The 20,515-nt window shown below is 46.2% G+C and overlaps 1 protein-coding gene across 1 annotated transcript in view; it reads left to right on the forward strand.

Moving 5' to 3' along the window:
- The first annotated feature begins 2,489 nt into the window (after positions 1-2,489).
- Positions 2,490-20,515, forward strand: part of SPSB1 (splA/ryanodine receptor domain and SOCS box containing 1) — a 37,813-nt gene continuing 19,787 nt past the window's right edge. The window contains exon 1 of the mRNA XM_086764687.1: positions 2,490-2,683. The gene's annotated coding sequence lies outside the window, so the exon portion shown is untranslated. The remainder of the gene's footprint in view (positions 2,684-20,515) is intronic.

Below are 20,515 nucleotides of genomic sequence, written 5' to 3' on the forward strand. Positions count from 1 at the left end.
ACTAACTGACAGCTGCCGCCTCTCTGCCTTTTTCCGTTATGGATCCATGCTAGCCTTTGCCTCACTCTCACCAGTCAGGTTCTCACGAGAGCCTCCCACCTTGGTGGCAATGAAACAAAGCATTTAGAGTAGGTGTGCTTTAGTAAGTGTAGCAGATTGATTTACTCTAAAGGAGAATCTGGTCCACAGAGCTCTGATTCTAAGCAGTTTTGGAGTTTCCCTAGACAACACTTCCGCCTGTCTCCCTCTCCAGCTGACATGTGCCTGTTACATCCCTCTAACATCTTTGTCATTGGCAAAAGAGACAGGAGTGCATCTTCTGAACGGTGGAAATCAACTGGGAGAGCTCTCCACCAGCAAAGATGAATTCACACAACAAGCTGTGAAGTGTGCCAGCAGAAAACACCGGAGCCAGTCTGCAGTGTCAGAGTCCTTCTGCAGCTCCCTCAGAGCAGTATTTACAGGGTCTCCAGGTGAGTGTGGGCCCCCAAGGTTTGCTAACTGTCCAAGAACTGAACAGTAAACTGCAGGAAAAGCTTAAAGAGGGAGATTTTCACAACACACTTGGGAGACTATTGCTGAAATGAGTGGGGAAAACTGACCTAAAGGGGAGCAGGACCACATCAAAGCAAAATAGTTTTGAAAAAGCTACCCAAATGTGTATCTATCTAACATAAAACTTCTCTCATTTCTATCTCCAGGGTGTCAAAAAACATACTTGTGCTGTATCTACAAACACAAACTCCCTGGTGTTTCTGGTCAGCTAGAGCAATAAATTTAATCCAATGTGAATGTGTTTTTTAATGAACCACAATGGCTGCCATAGAGCAACTGTTCCCCAAGGACTTCAAAATACGCTTTAACGAATTACTGCCTCAGTCCTGCAAAGATATGAATGCAAATATGGCCAACTTCACACTTATGTGTTGTCCGATGGAGTTCAACAGAATTTCTTTCCCTGCTTTGGCTGAAGTCTTCTTTTGGGACTTTTTTGACTGCCCAGCCTGGAAGGGGTGAGGAGAAGGGGAGCACTCAGCAGGCTCCACCTTGGCCCTCACATTACATTCATTTATTCTGACTTCTGACAGTTTAGTGGGTTCAGCACTGGACCCTGCCCCATCACACGTCACTGGGTGTCCTGCTGTGACCACCTCACTGAAGGAACAACCCAGCAGCAGGGAGCTCGCGGCCCCCGGGGACCCCGCACTTCCATTTCATCCCGCGTGCAGCTGCAGGAGTTTTTTTCCTTGTAAGCACGGGTAGAACCAAGTTGCACATGAACGCACGGCACGTGAAACGTGACAAAAAGCCTGTTCAGCTCTCAGCAGAGTATACCTCCTGCCACCAGCCTCCCCAGAGATCCAGCACACATATGCACCCAGGAATTGCCTTCCTCACTGCTCACATCTCCGTTCCTGCGATGAGCACAGCCGGGAGAAAAATGGCTGAGTACCCTGCCTAATTAAAAGCCAGGTAAGGAGAGTCCACTTGCACATTTATGATTGAGCGCTATTTGAATTAAGGCCCTGTGCTGGAAATTAAGTTCATCCGAGATGAAAGCAAAGTCCTCTGGAAGCAGGGCCGTAAAAATGAGGACACACAAATTAACCCTGCTCTTTTTTTTCACATGTGCCCCAAGACCATTAGCGAGGAGAACTGGTCAAGGCTCAAAGTTAATGTCCAACCCCAAAAAACAATAAGTGCAGCAGCATGCAGGGGCATTCGTTCCGTACTGACTCAGACGGCAGGCTGCCACCCCCTGAATCATTCGCACCGCTTCCTGCAGCTCTTAGGTGGTCCTCGAAGGCATCCCATGCACTGCGGCTTGCTTCGTTTATGACAATCCACTGGTTTACAGCTCCAAGCAGCATTGCTACAAACAGACTCTTTTTGTCTGGGAATACTGAAGAATGAATCATCTCAAAGAGACTTCGCTGCGTCAAATGTGTCCCAAAAATTGCTTTTTGAAAAAAAAAAAAAAAAAAAGACTGAAATGAACAGAATTGTATTTCCCTGACTGAGTTTTGTAAACAAATCAGTTTTTAAAAAAGCAAACACGCGATCCCTGGTGTGTTTGCAATGCAAATATTGCAACACTGTCTCCGTGTATAAGGACGCTGAGGATGCAATTCATTAAAAAGTGACTAGCTTGTCCACAAAGAAACAAACCGCCTGCAACTCGCTGCTATTTTTAGCCGCTCCCCGAGCCAGCAGGGCAGTAAAAACCCAAACAAGCCCGGTTTCACCCAGAAATGCCGCCGGCAGAGCCACGTTTATCCCCGCCGGGGCTCTGGGTGGGTCGGAGTGCTGTTTGGGAGCCAGGAGCTGCCGTTCCCTCCACCCCGAACCACCGGCCTTCCCCGCAGCCGGCCGCGCCCCCGGGGCCGCCCCGCCGCTTCCTCCGCAGGGCCCGGCCCCTCCCCGCTTCCCGCCCGCCCGACGGCCGCGCCCCGGGGCCAGGCCGGGGGCGGAGCGGGGCGGCCGCCGGGCGCTATTTGGGCCATGTGACGGGCCGGGCCCCGTTTGTCGCGCCTGGCGCCGGGAGGAGCTGGGGGTCTGCGGCTCCAGCCTCCCCGCCGCCGCGGCGGAGGAGGAGGAGAGGGCGGGCGCTGCCCTCGCTGCTGCACCGCGGCCTCCGGCGGGGCCCGGCCGCTGCCATGCTCCCACCGGCAGCCTGGGAACGGTAGGAGCCGGCGGTGGGGGGGGCGGTGGGGCGGGGCGGGTGCCCGCGGGCCCGGGCGGCTCTTCCTTCCCCGGAGCGGTGGCGACCGGTCCCGGGCACTGGGCTACCGCGGCCTCCCTCCCCGTGGCTCCTGCTGCCCGGAATCGGTGCCAACTTATAAAAAAAAAAATTAAAAAAAAAAAAAACACCAAAAAAAACCCCCCAGCAAACGCCAGACTGGGGTGAGGCTGAGCTTTCTGACCTGCTTGAGCGGCTCGAAGGCGCTTGCAAACCGCGGGTGGGCCGGGCACCGTCTCGCCTTGGCTGCGGGGCCGCACGGGAGCGTGGCGGGTCCGGTCCCTGGGGGGCACCGGTGTCGGTGGGCACGGTCACGGCGGCTGGGGGCTGACGGGGCACCGGTCGCTCGAGCAAACGTCGGGGCCTGGAGAGCTCCCGGAGCCGCGGTTGGGATGCGGTGAGATGGGGCGGCTGCCAGAGGCCAGCTGGCGTGGCCGTGTGTGGATTTGAAAAGCAAACACTGATAATGTCAGCTCGGAGATCTTCAGCTCGTTAAGGAAGTCGGGTTGTTTGTTCAGTGTCTGTGGTCACAGCGGTGGTCTCTGGAGCACACCTTACAAGGCCTAATTAATATGTCTGGGTTTTTACTACCTCAACCTGTGCTAATATAATGGGGGCTTGTATAACCCTGGATCTGAAGTACCTAGGCTGTTGTGAGAGGAGGTTAATCTTGCTAGCCTTGTGCTGAAATGTGCCGTTGGCTCTTGCTACCTGACTGAGGAGTGAGTGGGTGGTCAGCGTGGCTGATGGCTGGTGGTGGCCATGCCTGATTAGAAACCGATGAATTGTCTGAGCCCGTTGCTCAAGATAAGGAAGTTTACAAAACGATTGTGAAAATGGGAGTTGCTACCTTGGAGAAAGATCAGCTTTTTTTTTTTTTTTTTTTTTTTTTCCTGATAGCAATGCAGGATGATTTTATGAACCTTTTGTTCCAGAGGCAATCTTCACTTTTCCCACCCATCTGATTTCTGCACCAGATCATGCATTGCAAAGCACAGTAGTATAGGCAGCTTAGTCTTGCTGGGTGCAAGTTGACTGCTAAATTACCAAACTATATGGAGTTTCCAGGGGCTTGCGGTAGAAGATCTTTGGCTATAGGATGGATGGGGTCAAAGTGGCTATCCTAGCCTAGGAAGAAGGATATTTCTGCAGTGAGTTGTTAAGGGAACTACTGGGACTGTGATGGAACCGTGCTGCTGTTTACAATGTGAATGGTGATGCAGAGGAGCATCTTCCCTGACCAACCGGCGGGTACGGTGCCTGTCCCCTCCCTGTGCTCTCAGTATGCCTGGCCGCTGGCCCTGTCTTGGCTCTCAGCAGTGGTGATGATGGATACATCAAGCAGCAATTTACTCTTCTCCGCCCCGGAAGACAAGGAATAAACCTCAGCAGCGTATCCCTCTGGGGTACATCATATTGTTGTAGTACATCAGCAGCAGCTTTTGCAGCCTCTCTCCTTTGCTTTAGAGGTTGCTGAAGTGCACTGTAATGTGGTTGGCGTTTGTTTGTAAACTTGTTAGATACTTCTGGGATATGGGTTTGTGTTCTAGGAACTGGCTAGCCGGTATGCAATGCATTTATGTAGAGTCAGTTCACTGCTGCTAGATACTGGATGTGGAAAATATGCTCTGTTTGTTGTTCTCCTGTTTCTTTTTTTTGTTTCTCCCCCCCCCCCCCCCCCCCTTCCTTTCCTCAGAAAAAAAGTGAAAGCAGTCTGCAAGGGCTGCTTGTCTTGTCAAGTCTGTCTTGTGAGGGCTAGTTAAGAATCCATGAAGTTACTGGAATTAAAAATCTGTAGCTAGAAAGCCAGTCAGGACACTGTATGCCAGGCTTTGTGAATGAGCACAGACCATGCTGACAGTTAATGTTCCAAGTCACAGTGTAGCTTTTGAAGAATATAAGATGTGGAAGGGAGTGTGCTCTGTGGCTGTCTGAGGCTTGCGTCTCAGACAAATTTTGTGGCTGGTGCCACGGAGTACACTGGAATTGGCACCTCATGGGCTAGCTCTAACAGGCCAGTGCAAGTTGTGTTTATAGTTTTGGGCTGTGGTCTACGTGTACTGACCGAGTCTGGAGTCACTGAGGGCCTGTGTTGACACGGGGAGGGAGGATTAACTAGTGTTGGCAGGCAGCATCAATGAGACGAGCTCAGCTGTGCTGTGCTTATCTTCATGCCCTGTGGAAGGAGGCTTCTACATGTATTAACTAGCAGAGTGATGTAGCATTATAGCAGCAGAGAAACAGCTTACTAGACCTGCATGGATTACACTAACATGCTCTGTTTCGGTATGGGTTTCCCTAACCTTGACTCTACCAAAGGCTGGGGTATGTGGCTGGCTCTGAGATTGCTGCTCTGCTCCTTTATATTTGCAGGCATGCGATGTGACTTAGCAAGTTGTGTGGTTGGTACAAGATACAAGTTAGACACCAGGTGCCAGACCAAGCTGTGTAATGCTTGCAGGATAAAAGTTGAGTAAGTGTCTGAGAACCAGGGTTACCAAACTGCAGTCACTGGACTGCGCTGCTGGTGGTCATTACAGAATGGGTTCATGTCAAGGTGTTGAGTCACTTCCAGTTACTACACTGCTCTGAGCCACAAAAAAAAAAATCCCTTGAGTTACTCCATGTGAGTAACTGCTACAACTGCCACTGTTCCAAGAAATAATTGCTGCGGGGTGGGCAGGATGAGTGCAGTTGCCCTTAGCACAAGTGGGCTGTGTGCTGCAGGAGATGGCCAAACACACTTTACTCAGTGAGAAAACCTAACTTAAAAGTACTAGTTTCCAAGCACACAGTGAGGAAAAAGTGCCACTGTTAACTGTGTTTCCCCAGGGACTACACAAGCAGTGTGACCTCTTCAAAAGAAGCAGAGAAGGGGTTTTTCATAGATTCGCTTTCAACTCTGTACTGCTCCGCACTCATAGGTAATGCTTTGGAAGCTCCTGGGCTAAAGTAAATTGATCTGTTGCATTGATCAGGAAATCATCTTCCATGTCATCATACTTCACCTGAAGTAGTGTCAAGCCTAGAAAGAATATGTAATGGATTTGTCCTGGAAAGATTCAACGGTCTTGCTGGGCAACTGAATATGATAGGAGACCAAAAGAAACTCAGTCATGCATGGCAGGATGCCTTCCTGCAGGAATTACAGTGAGTCGTAGAAATTAAATATAATGTATGAATGTAGCGATGAGTGTGACTGAGATGCAGCCTTGTCTCGCGCATGGGAGGAGGGAAGTGCAAACAAAGCTGTCTGAAGGATATGAATGTGCTGCTGGAAACCAGGATGTCTGGTTTGGTGCGTACCATTGGGAGAACTTGTATCATGTTCTTGTATGTCTGCTGCTGCTTGCCTCTCAGCTGAGAGGTCAAGAACAATCTCTTATCTACCCTGATCCTTCCACTGAAGGATGGACTGAAACTCTTAGCTTCTGCTGTGTCACTGCACAAGCAGCTTCACGTAAATGTGACGTTGCCAGGAAAAAGTTTGAGAGCAAGAGAATGGATGTCTGTCAGTCTAGGTCTGTCACTGATTTGTTTTGTCCTAGTTATCTTCCCTGATAAACCTGCGACTATAGTAACCACTCAAACACACGTGTTGCCAGTTTTGTTAGGTATATGTTTGTCTGGCAATTCTTCCCTGACTTAGTTGTAGGAATTGGCATTCTTGGTGGCAGTGAAATCTTCCTCCTGTTCAGTGACTGGAATAACTGGCCAAGTACTGAAGTGCTAACAAATCCTTATATGTCTTCATAGGCAAGGCTTTGACTTTGCTCCCTTGCAGTCAGTCCAGCTGGATGCTGCTTTTCCTTCTTGAAATATGAAAGTTTCTTCATGTCAACCAAAATGTGTGTTGTAAATGCATCCTATTATGTGGATGCGGAAGCCAGCAACTTTCTAATAGCGACTTCTTAGCTGGTCACTAGACAATTGTCTGAAACAGAAATACAGTGTGATCTTGAAATGAACTTGCCTGAGCTCTGGAAGCAGGCTGTGCTAGTATGGTTTTGATACTGAAGAGGCTCAGGAGTCACTGATGCTCCAGAGTGTGACTATGGAGTGTTTTCATACAGCAAATGTGATTTAGGTCTTTATTCTGGATGTTAATTGGGTACAGGAGCCGCTTCTGTAGCCATGGGGTGGCACAAGCTGCCTCAACTCTGTGCATTAAGGAAAGGAAATGCAGCAGACTTTCCCTGGTAAAATAGATTTAGTGTGAGCTGGGTGCTATATTGAGGTCCACCCCCAGCATGTAAAGGCAGTGAGGAAGGGTAGTGACAGAACAGTCAGCTGAACCATGAATAATGTCCTACTGTTGAGCTGAAATGGAGTTTAACTTAAACTGCCCCAGCCCGATAGACTGCCTGGGTGCTGCAGGCTGCCTTTGCAGAGGCCCCGTCTTTGGGAAGAGCACAGAGGGAAGAACAATTTCTCAGCGTGGTAACTAGATGTTTGAGCTCTGGATCTGGACTACTGGGATGAGAAGATGCAGGTGCTGGCTACCGAGATGGATGCTTGGTGCTGTCTCATGACCGCTGGGGACAGTTCTTTTTGTCACATGTTGTCATGCTTGGGATTGGGCTTAAGGTCCAGAGCTTTCCAGGCCAGCTGGTGCTTGTGACAATCTGACAGTATTGTGTGTGCCCCAGGGAGTGTGGCTTAGAGGGATGAGTTTAGGGCTGTAAGCCAGGGACAGCTGTGGGCTAATCCTTTCTATACATCTGACTTGATGTGCAGCCTTGCTTCAATCACTGAACATTTTGCTTTAGCCTTTTTAAAAAGGGAAAAAAACCCAAAGCTAACACTTTTCTTGTCTGATGGTCTTTGGCAGGGATGGATACTGAAACCAAGTTTTCCTTAATGGGCTCTGCCCTGTGGCTCAACAAAGCATTTGGAATAGAAAAGACTTATGATGCAGGGATTTCTGGCAGTGGGGTGGAAAAGGTGAGAAATGTCTTTTCTGTCCACAGTGTAGAAGTGCCACAGCTAGGAGGGATTCAGCGGGCTTAGCATGCCATTGACTTTGTGGTGTTTCATTCATGTGGTACGTGTCATGCCATCCTCCCTTCTGGTTTTGTGTGTTGCGCTTAAGCAGCATTGAATTTCAGCTTCAAAGATCGTTGGTTGAACGTCTTTTTCTGATCTTAACAGAGAAGCAGCAACTTGCCCTTGTCTTATCTTTCTTCCTTAACCCAGGAGAGTCTTGTCCACTAACACTTCTTGTATCGTGGCTCTGCTAGTTTTCTTTCTGCTAGAACGTGGGAAGACAGACTTCAAACTGAAGCAGTGCTACTACTGTAAAATAGTAAGGCTTTTAACTTGCAAAACTTTCCCTGCGAGGAGAAAGCTTTTTATTAAAAAAAAAAAAAAAAACAACCAAACCACGAACTAGAAAAACCTACCTACTACCATCTGCCTGATTTCAAAGTGAGAGCAACAACTCTTGACTTGAGAGCTTTGGGGCAGAAGGTGGTAATGTCTGAATGGAGATGCCAAACGGGCTTTTTCTTTTAGCCTGGGAGGGGAATTTGATGAAGCTTGTAAGCTGGAGCAGCTGTGTAGATGTTAGTTTCAAACTGCTTTCTTTGGATAGCTGGTATGTTATCAAGTCAGGAATCTGTCCTGAGGAGATCCCAGATGGGGCCTTGACACCATAAATGTACAAAGGCACTCAGCTGCACAAAAACTGCAGAAACAACTTAGTTCTAAAGAACGTGAGCCACTGGTGGTAAACAGCCAAGAAAAGCAAGCAAGGGGTAAGGCCAAGCTGTTTTCAACATGAGAAGGCTATGTTGGTCTCAGATGTTTAGGAATTCTTAGTTTAAACTTTTGAGAACTTCAGTGTAGATAACTTCTGGTCTGAGTGACCTTTTGGAAGTTAAACTCCACATTAAGTAGACAAGTGAAAAACACCTGGATTCCAACTACAGTGTTTGGAGGCTTGAAGGAAGTCCTAGGGTTTGCCGCAGTGCAGTTTTTACCTAGATAGCCTAATTCATTGTCACATGGTGCTTCAGGATCCCTGGGTTTGTAGTGGCGTAGCCTAGTGAGCTGTGCTGCAGGGAAAGAAGCATTGCTTCTCAGTGAGGCAATAATGACTCTTGAAATGCTTCCAGACAGTAACTTTGCTCCATACTGTGGAGGAATTGGGACACTGGGTATGTGGAATGGATGGGGTTGGTGCTGTGTTGTCAGCAGTTCTAGATGGGCCCTACCTCTTTGGTAGACAGTCTCCCTATTTAAAGGATAAACTCGTCATGTTAATGTACTGGGACAATGAGGAGGGATTGCTTTGTTCCATATTAAACCCAGGGCACTGGTACAGCTGGGACTTCAAGTTTCAAGTGGTGCCCATGTAAAGAAATACCTAAAACTTCATGGACCAGCTGATAAGGGATAAGCTGAACTGGGATAATTAGTGTTTATACCCGAGTTCCTATGAACTGTTGAACAGCTGCAGAAGAAACCTGCTCATACTTCTGCTGAGAAGAGGTTTGTGGCCTGTGTGAATCCAGAAAGTACCTGGCTTGACTCCTCTGGGCAGGAAATGTAGTTGCTTGGACTTTCTGTTCTGAGGTTTTATGATAGGCATGAGCTGCTGTGGGCTGTGTTGTGTTGTCACCCTACAGCTTGCTGTCACGGTTCTGCACTACTGGCTTGAACGCTTGGCTTCCTTGCCTGCTATCCCACTCAGTTTCACTATTAATGTTCTGGTGATTTCCATATGGCGTGTTGTGCACTTCCAGCTGGAAGAAAATGGAGCTGGGGGTGGGAGTGAATCAATCTAATGAACATATTTCAGTTCTTGTGAGCCAGGGCATTGCTTTCCTTCCTACTACCTTGCAGCATTTTTGGAGCGCTGTGCATCCCTCTTGCAACAAGGATGAGACAGGCAGTTGTAAGTGGTTCCATCCTCAGACCTGATTCTGGTATTGATTCAGGCACGTGCATCTGTTAGATCTTGCTAGCATAGCTTGGTTTGCAGCCTAAGAGGAAAAGGGCAGAAGAGCTGCACACATGGCACCGGTTCAAGCAGGATATTGCTGTAAGGTTAGGTATGTGGCACGCTGTCTTGCCAATGTACAGCTGCTGTGTAGAAGTTTAAAAAGGGGCAGCTAATCTGCTGTGAAGTGGCTGTGAGCTTGGGTAATGGTGAAAATTCAGGGAGTGAAGGCAGTTCACCATCGCCATATGCTACCGCTTTTCCAAGTTGTGGGTTTGACTCGCTGTATGTTGCCATGGGGGGAAGAAGAAAGGGGAAGTGTGTATCTTGTATTTATTAATATGGGTCCATTTCAGTGGCTGAGGTTCATCCTGGAATTTGGATACTGTAGTTTATTCTTGATATCTGCCTTAATTAACTTTAAGATTATGTACTCGAGGACTAACAAGCCTGCTAAATAGTTTAACTTTTTCTTAACTCAGTGTTTGCAAGAAGCAGCTTCTGAAGGAAATGAGAGCTTTCCCAGAAGGTTCACTCTACACGTTCCCCAGCTGAATCTTCCCTGTTTTATTGAGGTACTGGTGTTCCTCATGTGGTTCTGGCCCTCTGGGTATGATGCATGCCAAATGGCTGTAAGATGTTGCCTTCCAGTGAGTTTGCTGAAGGGGCAGGTCATATGGGCCCACACAGGCCCAAATCTGCACTTTTGGCATGAATACCATTAAAACCCGAGGCTTTATCTGAGTAATCTGATAAAGCCTGGTGTGTGAACACTGAACTGGATTTGCAAGAGGCACAGCTTTGTGTGTCAACACTTTAAGTGGGAGGGGACACCTGACTAGAGAGCCTGGAAGGAGTGATAGCCCACATCTGCAGGCAGGCTGTGATTGTGCAACCACCTTCCTGCTCGCTCCACAGCCAGAGCCGCGCGCTGTTTTACTCGGGGAAACTTGCCAAGAATGCTGTGTCGCTCCAGGATGGCAGATAAGTCCAGATGTTTGCCTACAAGGAACTCCAGCAAATCTGCTGCTTTACTGAGCTTATTAGTTTAGGAAGAGAAGAATCTTTGCTGCGAGGTGTACTTGCGTATGTACTTGTTGGTATATTTCCATAAGGACTTTCTGCTGTACACCTTTTCTCCAAAAGGGAATTTGGCTGTGACTCGTAAGGTGCCTTCAAGTCTTTGTCTCTTGATGTAGGGAAGTGCATGCTGCTGTTCCCTTCCCAGCCAGATCCCTCCAGCTAGAACAGCTCAGCTTGCTGCTGTGGGCACGACCACGTGGCAGCACATCAACAGTGGGGTAAACGCAATTTCCGTTGACTGCATGTTGCTGATGGGATGTGGTGGTGTCCCCTGACGAAGCTTAGTAGCCAGGAGCAGGTTTGGGCTTTAGGCCAGAGGGGTGGCAAGGCTTTTGGTGTGCATCTAGGAACATACATGAGCAAGGTAAGATATATGGCTTATTCTTAGCTGGACTGCGTTTTATGGGGTGAGTCTAGCAACACATTTCTGAAAATGGAGGATGGCTGCCACTGGTTTTGCTGTTTCTGTTAAGAAATGAGAATTCAATGGCTCTTAGAGCTTTAAGTGGGAAGATATTTCTTGATGCAGGTGAGACCTTACTGGGCACGGGAGCAGTGTGCTGTAGACTATACAGTAAGACTGATGACAAATACCCCTCTGTGTTTGAGAAGAGAATGGTTTTCAAGCTTATGGTCATTAAGGAAGGTCAGGGTATTATAACATGTTCAGAGGCATGTCATCTTATGTTATTTGGATTAGCTGTCTTCAAACCTTCCAAAAAAAAGCCAGCCAATTCCTAGTCTAGATGGTTCCTGCAAGAACACTTGGCCTCATGGGAATCTCCCTTTCGAGGTGCAAAACCATACAGCAGAAGGCTCATCAGTGATTTTACTGTTGAGAGGGCTTTTGTGCTAATGCAGCATTCAGTATACTCTTAAATCTTGTTTTGGCGTGTCTGACACTCGCAAAACAAGCTTGTCATGGAAATAGTCTGACCCAGGGTTGCGGTGCTGAACAGGGATCAATGGAAGTCCTGTCCTCTGGCCGGAGTGGCCCAAGCAGAGGCCCCAGCAGGTGGCAGGCTGGCAGCAGCGGATGAGGTGGCTTTGCGGGTTGCTGAAGGCGAGCCTTTTTGCTTGCAAGTCAGGTAGAAAAGCCGGGCAGTCCAACTAATGCATGCCCAGATGCATTTATCCAGGATGAATATCTCTGTAGCCAGCTTTTTTGTGTCTAGGTATGGTATCAGCAAAGCATTGGGATTATCTGTAGGGCATGGGTGTGTAAGGTGACTTCAGCTTATACTTTCCTTGAGTATTTGAAGTAGTAGTGTAATGAATTGACTGTAGAAACAAACTGAAATGTAAGGGTTTTTTTTGGTTTTTTTTTGTTTTGTTTTGTTTTTTTTTCTGGTGTGAGGTTTTTAAGGGAGGAAAACACTGTTGGATGTGGTGGCTTTGTTTGATGTTCCAGGCATTAGATATTCTAGACAGTTTACATCTATTCCATGTTTGGGAGGTTGTGGTGCACTGGACGATGGGTGGCAGTGGCCCTCTCATTACTTACTAAATGATGCTTGTACACAGTGAATATTGGCAAAGCCATCCAGCCTCCGCAAAAGGAGGAGTAAGGTCTTCAGACGCAGACAAAAAACAGTTGAATGTACTTTGGCTGATACTGACCAGCCTTAGAAAAGGCAGAGGCTTAGATGTTGGAAGGAGCAGCTAACATAACTGTGCTTGTATCTCTTCAATTCTTAATCACTAAACTCTCAAAAAGCAAGGCAGCTTATCTTTTTTGCTTCTTCCTAAGTATACTGAGTCCACCATTCTTAAGAACAGATCTTCTGGCTGCTTCTACAAGGTTTATTCCTTTCTCTTTATTTCTTAAGTTCTATTAATGTGTTTCAAACTTGGCTTCTTAATTAGAAACTTTCCATTGATGTCATGGGAGCTTTCTGTGGCCCACATCAAATAGCTTGGTTCACCAGGAATTAAGTGACTGTACAAATGTTTATATTGAACACTTATTTAAAAGGCATGTTGACTTATGAGGACCTATGATGACTGTGGTATGTTGGGAGGATAGGTTGCCTGTACAGCTTTTGTCTTGCCTTTGAACTGTACGAGTACTGGCAGCTGTTTAATGCCTAGATAAGACGATTCAGGCTTGCTTACATCTGATGAACTTGTTCCATCACTAACTATTGCGCTGTTTCTTGTCTCTTACGTTGGAGAGGTTTTTGAATGTGTAACCTTAATGGAAAGGACTCACATGGCAATGTCTGGAATAGTCACAGCAGAAAGCTGTCAACTTAATGATGAGTACTGGGATTTTGCTCTTTTAGAGAGGAAACACAGTTTAGTCTGCTGAGAAGGCCTAGGGAGAGAAGGAAGAGATGGTGAACATGTGTGTTCTTCAAACTCTGCTTACTCAGCTCCTGAAGCTTCTGTGGTGGTGTCAAGGCATTGGGAAGGTACAAACAAAAGGGATAAAAACAATGCTAACATCCCCTCTCATGCCCAAATAGACCTCAGACATTGAGCAGTGGCCATCTCTTTCCTTTTCTGCAGAAGATAGTACTTTTTCCTACTACAAACCAAAAATCTTTTCTAAGGTGCTTGGTGTGTTATGTAGCTGCCTTCTTTGCAGTAGGCTGTCTTAGCAGATGGCTAATCAAAACTCTTGCATTAGTCAACTTTGCAAGACTTACTGGACTTCTGCACTAAATTTCATTATCGCGTGTGGCTGCGTACTCTGTGTGTGCAAGACCAATCTGTTTTGTAATTACGGGGAGCGGAGGGAAGTCTTGTGTAGAGCTGCAAACTGTGTTCAGTTACTTGACTTTAGAGAGGGCAAAATAACTTGGAAAACTTATTGTTTGAACCGAAATTCTAAGAACAGCAAGGCTTTAGGTATGATTCTGATATTTGAAATGAAGCTTATTGGTGGGCAGAATCTCTTCAGGCAGAGAATGCTTAAACAGTTTTCACTGCTCTTTCCAAGAGTTGCAATATTGGACTGCTGTCAGACTAAGCTGCCTAGAAAGCACAGAGTGTCCCTACTTAAACTCAAACTGACATCTCTGGGATGATACTCTGCCTCGAAAACATGGTAGATGCTTTGTACCTAAAGGAGGAGATTCCATTGCCTTTACACAAAGTTTCCTTTCAGTATCCTTCCTCAAACTGATGTTGAAGTTGTTATGGATAATTTGAATTGCAGTCTTTAAATGTTCCAGCATGTTGCCTGGTGATGTAACTGTTGAGGATGCTGATCTGGGAGACTTTTTGGAAGTGGATGCTTTGGGAGAAATATTCTTGTGGCTGGGCATATGAAGAAACCACCTAAAATATCACTTGATTTACAGAGCTTAAGCTAATGAAACTGTTCCTTAGGAATGCCTTTCTGACTGTGGCCCGGTAACGCTAAGGGACAAATTCCACTCCTTCCACTAGAACCAGTCACTCTGGACACGAATCAGTAGTGAAGCAACTGTGAGCAGTGCTGTAGGTGCATGTCTTGGTCGTGCTTTTTGGCAAAAATACTTGTTCTGTATTATGACAACTGTTACTTCCAGGAAAAAGTTGCTCTTGGATAGCTGGCCACCTTACAGTCCTCTGAAGGCAGCATGTGTATTCCTGCAGCCACAGTTTGTACGATGAGCTTTAATCCATTTCATTTTGGCGTGCTTTCAAATCTGATGGGGTTAAAACTTCAAGCAGTCAAGCTAGAAAGTCTTTCTAAAATTGTCTTATATTATGTGAAGCCTTTTGCTGGATGATGTAAGAGCCCAGCTGAAGCTTTTGGTCACCCTGCCTATCTCAACCAACCCTAGCAATTTCCAAGGACTCTTTCAGGTAATGGTGAAAGCAAAACATTGCATCATGCTGAGACTGTGCCCAACTGTAGACTTCATTGAGATCTACAATGTCGCTCTTCCTAATGATGGTATGTCCCAGGTCAATTATATTTAAACACAGTGTCCAACCATGCCATTAAACTTTTTTTGGCTAATGACAAGTCAGAAATCGAGTGAGGCACCATCCCAGAATGCTCTGCTCTGGGGAGTTGCTGTGTGTGTTCCAGTAAAGCTGACAGGGTGAGTTGTCTCTTGTGTAATCCGTCTGCCAGGAATATCCTCTTAGTTCAGCACTTTATTGAGAGCTCCTGGGAGATGGCTTTTTGCCTGTGTGTATTCCTGGATGCGGAGGGCTTACTTTACTAAACACACCGATGGAGTGGTTTGCTGAATGTTGACAGATGTCTCAGCACTAGTCTGCATGTTTATCTGGCCCTTTCTTTGGGTTTTTCTTCATATAACCAGTGTTTGAGTTACGTAGGTTCTGGCAGCTGCCTCAGAAATGAGGTGAACACATCCTTCTAGAGACTGGCGATGGGTTGGGTCAAGCAGAGCACACTTTGGTGGCTTCTCTTTGCTTGATGGTTTCAAACAGTTGAAAGGTTATAGCAGTAGCTTTCCATATGAACTGCTTGTATTGGATGCATGTTCATAGCTTGTTCTCACGTGAGCTGCTTGTACCTTGTACTTTTGTGCTAGCTGTCTGGTCCTCTCTGGATGCTTGCCCCATGTTCTAGCACATGAAGCCTGGTGGTACTAAAGAGCATGGGGAAAGGGCAGAAAACAGCCTTCCCCACCCAAAACTGCAGGATGGTAGATCAAGGTGACCCTCAGTAAAGTCTGCATATTTAGGGTATTTAGAGGGACTTGTCTTAAAGGTACTTAGGGTGGGGGGAGACAAGAGCAAGGTGCTTATGTTGTTCTCCCTGGTTAGGCTGTGCAAGTGGCATTGCAGAACACGCATTCTCTGTCTGGTTTGTTTGCAGTGGAAGCCCATTGTACACCACAGCAGGGCTGCCCTTTGTAATGGTTCTGGTGCTGTAAAAGCAACAGTCTCTTGCTCTAATATGTGAAGTGCTAGTAAATCCACTTAAAACAGAACCGAGTTGACCTGCCCTTGTTACACTTCTGTTACAAACTCCGGTGCTGCTGTTAGAGGACTGGACTTGAACATGTCTAAAAACTTGTGTTATATAACAAACTCGTGATGATCCTGACTTGATCTCTGCAAAGAACAGACCGTACTAGGCAGACCAGAAATACCAGTGCTTTTTTCCTTTCTCGACTGGCTGGATCGCAGGCCATTTATGCCCAAACATTCTGGAGGTGTTCTGCCTGATGTGACTCTGCTTCCTTTTTGCTAAGAGACATCCCTAGGAAACTGCTTTCCCTCTGGAGACTTGGAGGGGACGAGGGAGTTGGAAGCTGAAGGAGGGGATATCATGGACTTGAGCAAGCCAAGGTGCTTGATTACAGTGGGACAGCAAGTTTGGATTTGTCTGGACTCTTCACCTCAACTGGCTGTTGCAGCAATTGAAGAAGAAAAATTGCATCTTCCGGCTATGTTGTTGGATTTGGAAAGGGTTTTTCCACAGCTTTTGTTATGTTTTAAGGGTTGTTGTTGTTCCCAGATCAAACTTGAATAGAAAACATAAGGCTGCTGCCAGCGTTCTGTTACAGACACCTTTTATCTTGCATTCATCTCTTCCAAGCAGATGCTGCTTTCATTTCTTCTACTTTTTTTTTTTTCTCTACAATACTAAAATTAACAGCCCTTTGATGTGAGGGATGAAATTGTATTTCAAAGCAAAGTACCTAGTTAACTTAGATAATAAAACTGTTGTTTTTTATCTTGAAGGTAATTCTGTGTTCCTTTGAAACAAATCTGAGGGTTGGAAGCTCTTGCGAAGTTAACGTACAGATCCCTCCTTGCCTGGGAACATCAGTGACTGTTCTTTTTGGGTGAGAGGTGTAGATGAGGCTGAGCTGCTCAAGGTGAGGCTGTACGTGGGGGAGAGGGCAGCAGACATTGTTGATGCACGTTGTTCCTGCAGTTTTCCTTCCAGCTGATGATAAGCTGCAGTGCATGGCTAATGCTATCACAAGGATGCCAACCGCATAACTCAACGTGGAGCACGGCGAGGGGATGGAGCTGAGGAGAACATAGGTCTTCAGACGCTTCATTGTGGTAGCGAAGCAATCTGTATCCTCTAGCCAGACAGTGTTGTTTTTCCACAGTCTGCCCTGCCCTCCCTACCCTTCCTGCCTTCAAAGGCTTGTATGGAACATGAGGTTTGTATGAACATCCAGCTTCTGACTTTCATCTTTTCCACTTAAAAAGATGAACCCTGTTCCTGTAAGGTGCAATACTTCCTAAAGGCTGATGTGGCTCAGCTGCGTGCGTTTAGAGGACTGTTTCCAAGGGGGATGCTGAAGCATGCCTGCCCTCATGGGGAGGGCAACTGCTGGATAAGGCTGAGCCACAGCATTGCTTGTGTAGCAGATGACTTTGGGGAACAAAGAATTACTAAACTTAGGGCATAGTTGGCTTGGCTAGTGGACATGGAACAAAAGATGTTGCTGGAGGTTCTGTAGGCATTGAAGAATCTAACAGGCTTTCAGGCTAGGAAGCCTAAATTTGATTCAAAGAACCTGACTGTGTGATGAGCTTCTGCTTTGGATGCACATGCAGGGGTGTTGACTTCTGAAAACATCCTTTTGCTAAGTGAACAGAATGGTTTCCTAAACAACATGAAAAAAAAATCACTTCCTTAGTGACTCAACTGTCTCTTCTTGTGAGGTTTTTGTCTTCAGCGGTGACACCCAGTCTCCACAGACCTCAGGACAGGGAAGACCTGAATCTGTAGTTTAAGCTGTGAAAGACTTACTGGGTCTTTATGCACAAGAATGTAACGTCAGTCCTCTTTTTCAACACTTGACAAGCCCAGGATGAAGAGATCTGGGTAAACATTGTAGAACGCTTGAGGAATGCTGAGTTTTTCTACATGGCAAGGTAAGACAAAAAGACCTGTGAAGTAAATCTATTTTGTTTAGAGTAATTCATTGTGCGGTAAGAAGACTCTGACAGCTGGTACAAGAGGTTGAGATCCGTTCACTTGTTTAGGATTTATTTGACTGAGGATTAATATTAAATTCAACCTGAAAGAGGCTGATTAAGAAACTGGAATGACTTGAACAGGGAGGAAGATGCAGAACCTTATGTGTAAGGAGAAGTTTTGTCACCATGAGGCTTGTCAAGCATTGGAACAGGTTGCCCAGAGGTTGTACAGTCTGTTTTTGAAGCTTTATAACAGTAAAGTGGATAAAGCTCTGAGTAACATAGTCTGACTCTGCTTTGAGAGGGATATTGGACTAGAGACCTCCTGAGGTCCTTTCCAGCTGGAATTAGTCTATGACTCAAGGAAATAAGCTTGTATAAGCATCTTGCGGTGATATTATCAGAAGAGTTAAATTCTGGAAGTGGGTAGGCTGCTTTATTAGTTGAAAGACGGTAAGACTTGTCTCCTGCATAGCCAGGCTAGAATCTGGAGTTTTGGTTGTTTGTTTCCCAGCTTGTCTAATAAATTCTTTTCAACAATTTCTGTCCTACAAATCACCCTGAAACACCGAAGGATAAATTACTTGTCTCAAGTCTCAGCATTGCTACTAAAACTTATTTACTTTAATTAAACATCTGTATAAAAAATATCTTTTTTTTCCAGTCTTGTCTAGATGTCAAAGGTGAGCTAAAATCCAAAATTTGACTCAAATTTAACTTCACAACTAGGTTTATTTTGTTATAGCAACTGACAGTGCTTGGTACAGTGCTATGCCTCTGAATCCTTTGAAAACTTGTCACAGCGGTGTGGGCCGGACGATGGAGCTAGCTCTTGCTAGTAGCTTGTCCCTTCTGGGACGCTGGAAGAATGTGGTAGAAGAGACAAAACTGAGGGATCCTCTCTCAGGGAGCCGTGAAAGACTATGTTTTAAGAAAGCAGGCAGTACAATGAGCAAGCTTTCTGGATCTACAGGAAGGAGCAGCATCCTGAATTGTATCCTTAAAATACGTTTGGGATGTGAGGGAATGATTAACAACGCAAACTATCTTTCTGCTCAGTATTGTAGGAGAGAGTTCATATTCCTTAAATCCACAGGGTGACAGGTCTGACTTGCAAGGTATAACTATGATTGTCAAATGTTGCTTTGGAAGATGGTTTTCTTCCCAGGCAATCCGACTTGAGGCCTTAGCAGCCATGCTGTCTGCCTTCCAGGCTTGTTACATGGTGTTCAATACAAAATAGAGAACAATAGTTACTGAACTGGAGTGCTGCTGGTGACAAGGTACTCCTAGCAGCAGTTTTTGAGCTGGTGGAAGGAAAGAGTTTGGGAAGAAGTTATGCTTGTTATACTGCATCCTTCTCTGCTTTTTTTTTCCCTCCTTGAAGCTCTGCATAGGTTGGGTTATGCTATAGCACTGGTCATGCAGAAAGACACAGTAGCTATGCAGAGGTCCTCAGCTGCACTAAGCTCCAAGGTTACAGAATGAATTTTTGTACGTCTCATTATTTGATTGTCACAGTATCTGATCAGATGGAAAAGACTCAGTCAAGAAACTCATTAGCTCCTGACTCAGGGGCTTCTTTATTTCCTCACTGAAAAATAGCATGGATAGTTGGATGGGGAGTCTTTCTACATCCATCCTCCTGACTGTGGTGGGATTGCTGTGACAGCAGAGGTCAACGCAGTGACTCAATGCAGACAGCAAAAGGGAGGATGAAAGGGATGAACTTGGAAGCAGAGCATGGCTGTTAAATCTGAGGAAGAGGGTGCCAACTGAATTGCTGAGGGTGCAAATGTAAATAAATTGTAAAACCAAGGGAGAAAGAAAAGCTAACTCTTGCTTCCTTAAATGTCAGAGACAAAGCAGCTTCTTGTGAGGAGGAACTGAATCCTGTCCTGCTGCGGGGATCAAGTGTGCTGGCCTGGAATTTCCTCCTCAGTAGCAGACAGCTTGTGGGGCATCCTCTGTGTCCTGTTGTTCACCTTCACCTTTTGCTCCAATTCCCTCCCTGTGAGGCACCAATGAGAAGTGTGCAACACTTTCATTGACTTTCTACTCCTACAAAAAGCATTTTTTCCTGCCGTATGTGGTAGGTTGGTACTGGTATTGCTGCCCATCTAAATGGGGGAAATGCAGATCCAAGGAGGTGACGTGCTGCAGCTTCCCAAGCTGAGTGGCAATGAAACAAGGATGGAACATAAATCCAGTTCCGCACTGTAAGGCCCTGATTTTGCTGCGGCTGAATGTGCTGCTCTGCCCTCTTTTGCAGAGAGCTGTATCCTGTTTGTGATGCTGTAAGAATCTACTGCCCTCCTTGGAAGGAGCAGAGACACACTGTTGTAATGGACCGAGAATTATCTGTTTCTAGTACATGGCCCAGATTTCAACTATGCTTTTTCCATAGCACTGATGAGTGGTATCAGACACTTGCACAACTTCCCCTCTGGCATAGCTGTATTTGATGTAGATACATGTACTGAAGCTTCAGACACAATAAACCTATTAGAGGGCAACTGGCTGAGTAATCTGGCGCTTGGCAGCTGCTCTGTTGTGGGGATTTTTGCTTTACTGTTAGCAGTGCTTGTGACATCTTCAAATGAAAAGAGGAAGGAGGAGGAGGAGGCAGCAGCTGGGCAGCTTTAATATTAAAATAGCTCAGACTGCAGATGGTTTTCCTGAGAGAAGGAATCCTGCTGGATTCAACGTATCTCCTGACAGAGTATACTGTATTGCTTTTAGGAGAAGAAATTGAAATCCTCACAATCTGTTGTACCTTACATTTTCAAGCCATCTATTTGAGAAAATGTTGCTTTTCAGGCCTGTAATACCCAAATCTGCGTGACTCTAGTACAGTAAGGGCTCGGTTCCTGTACTCGTGCAGGTATCAG

This window comes from Chlamydotis macqueenii, chromosome 21, assembly GCF_036417535.1.
Source record: "Chlamydotis macqueenii isolate bChlMac1 chromosome 21, bChlMac1.mat, whole genome shotgun sequence".
Lineage (NCBI taxonomy): Eukaryota > Metazoa > Chordata > Aves > Otidiformes > Otididae > Chlamydotis > Chlamydotis macqueenii.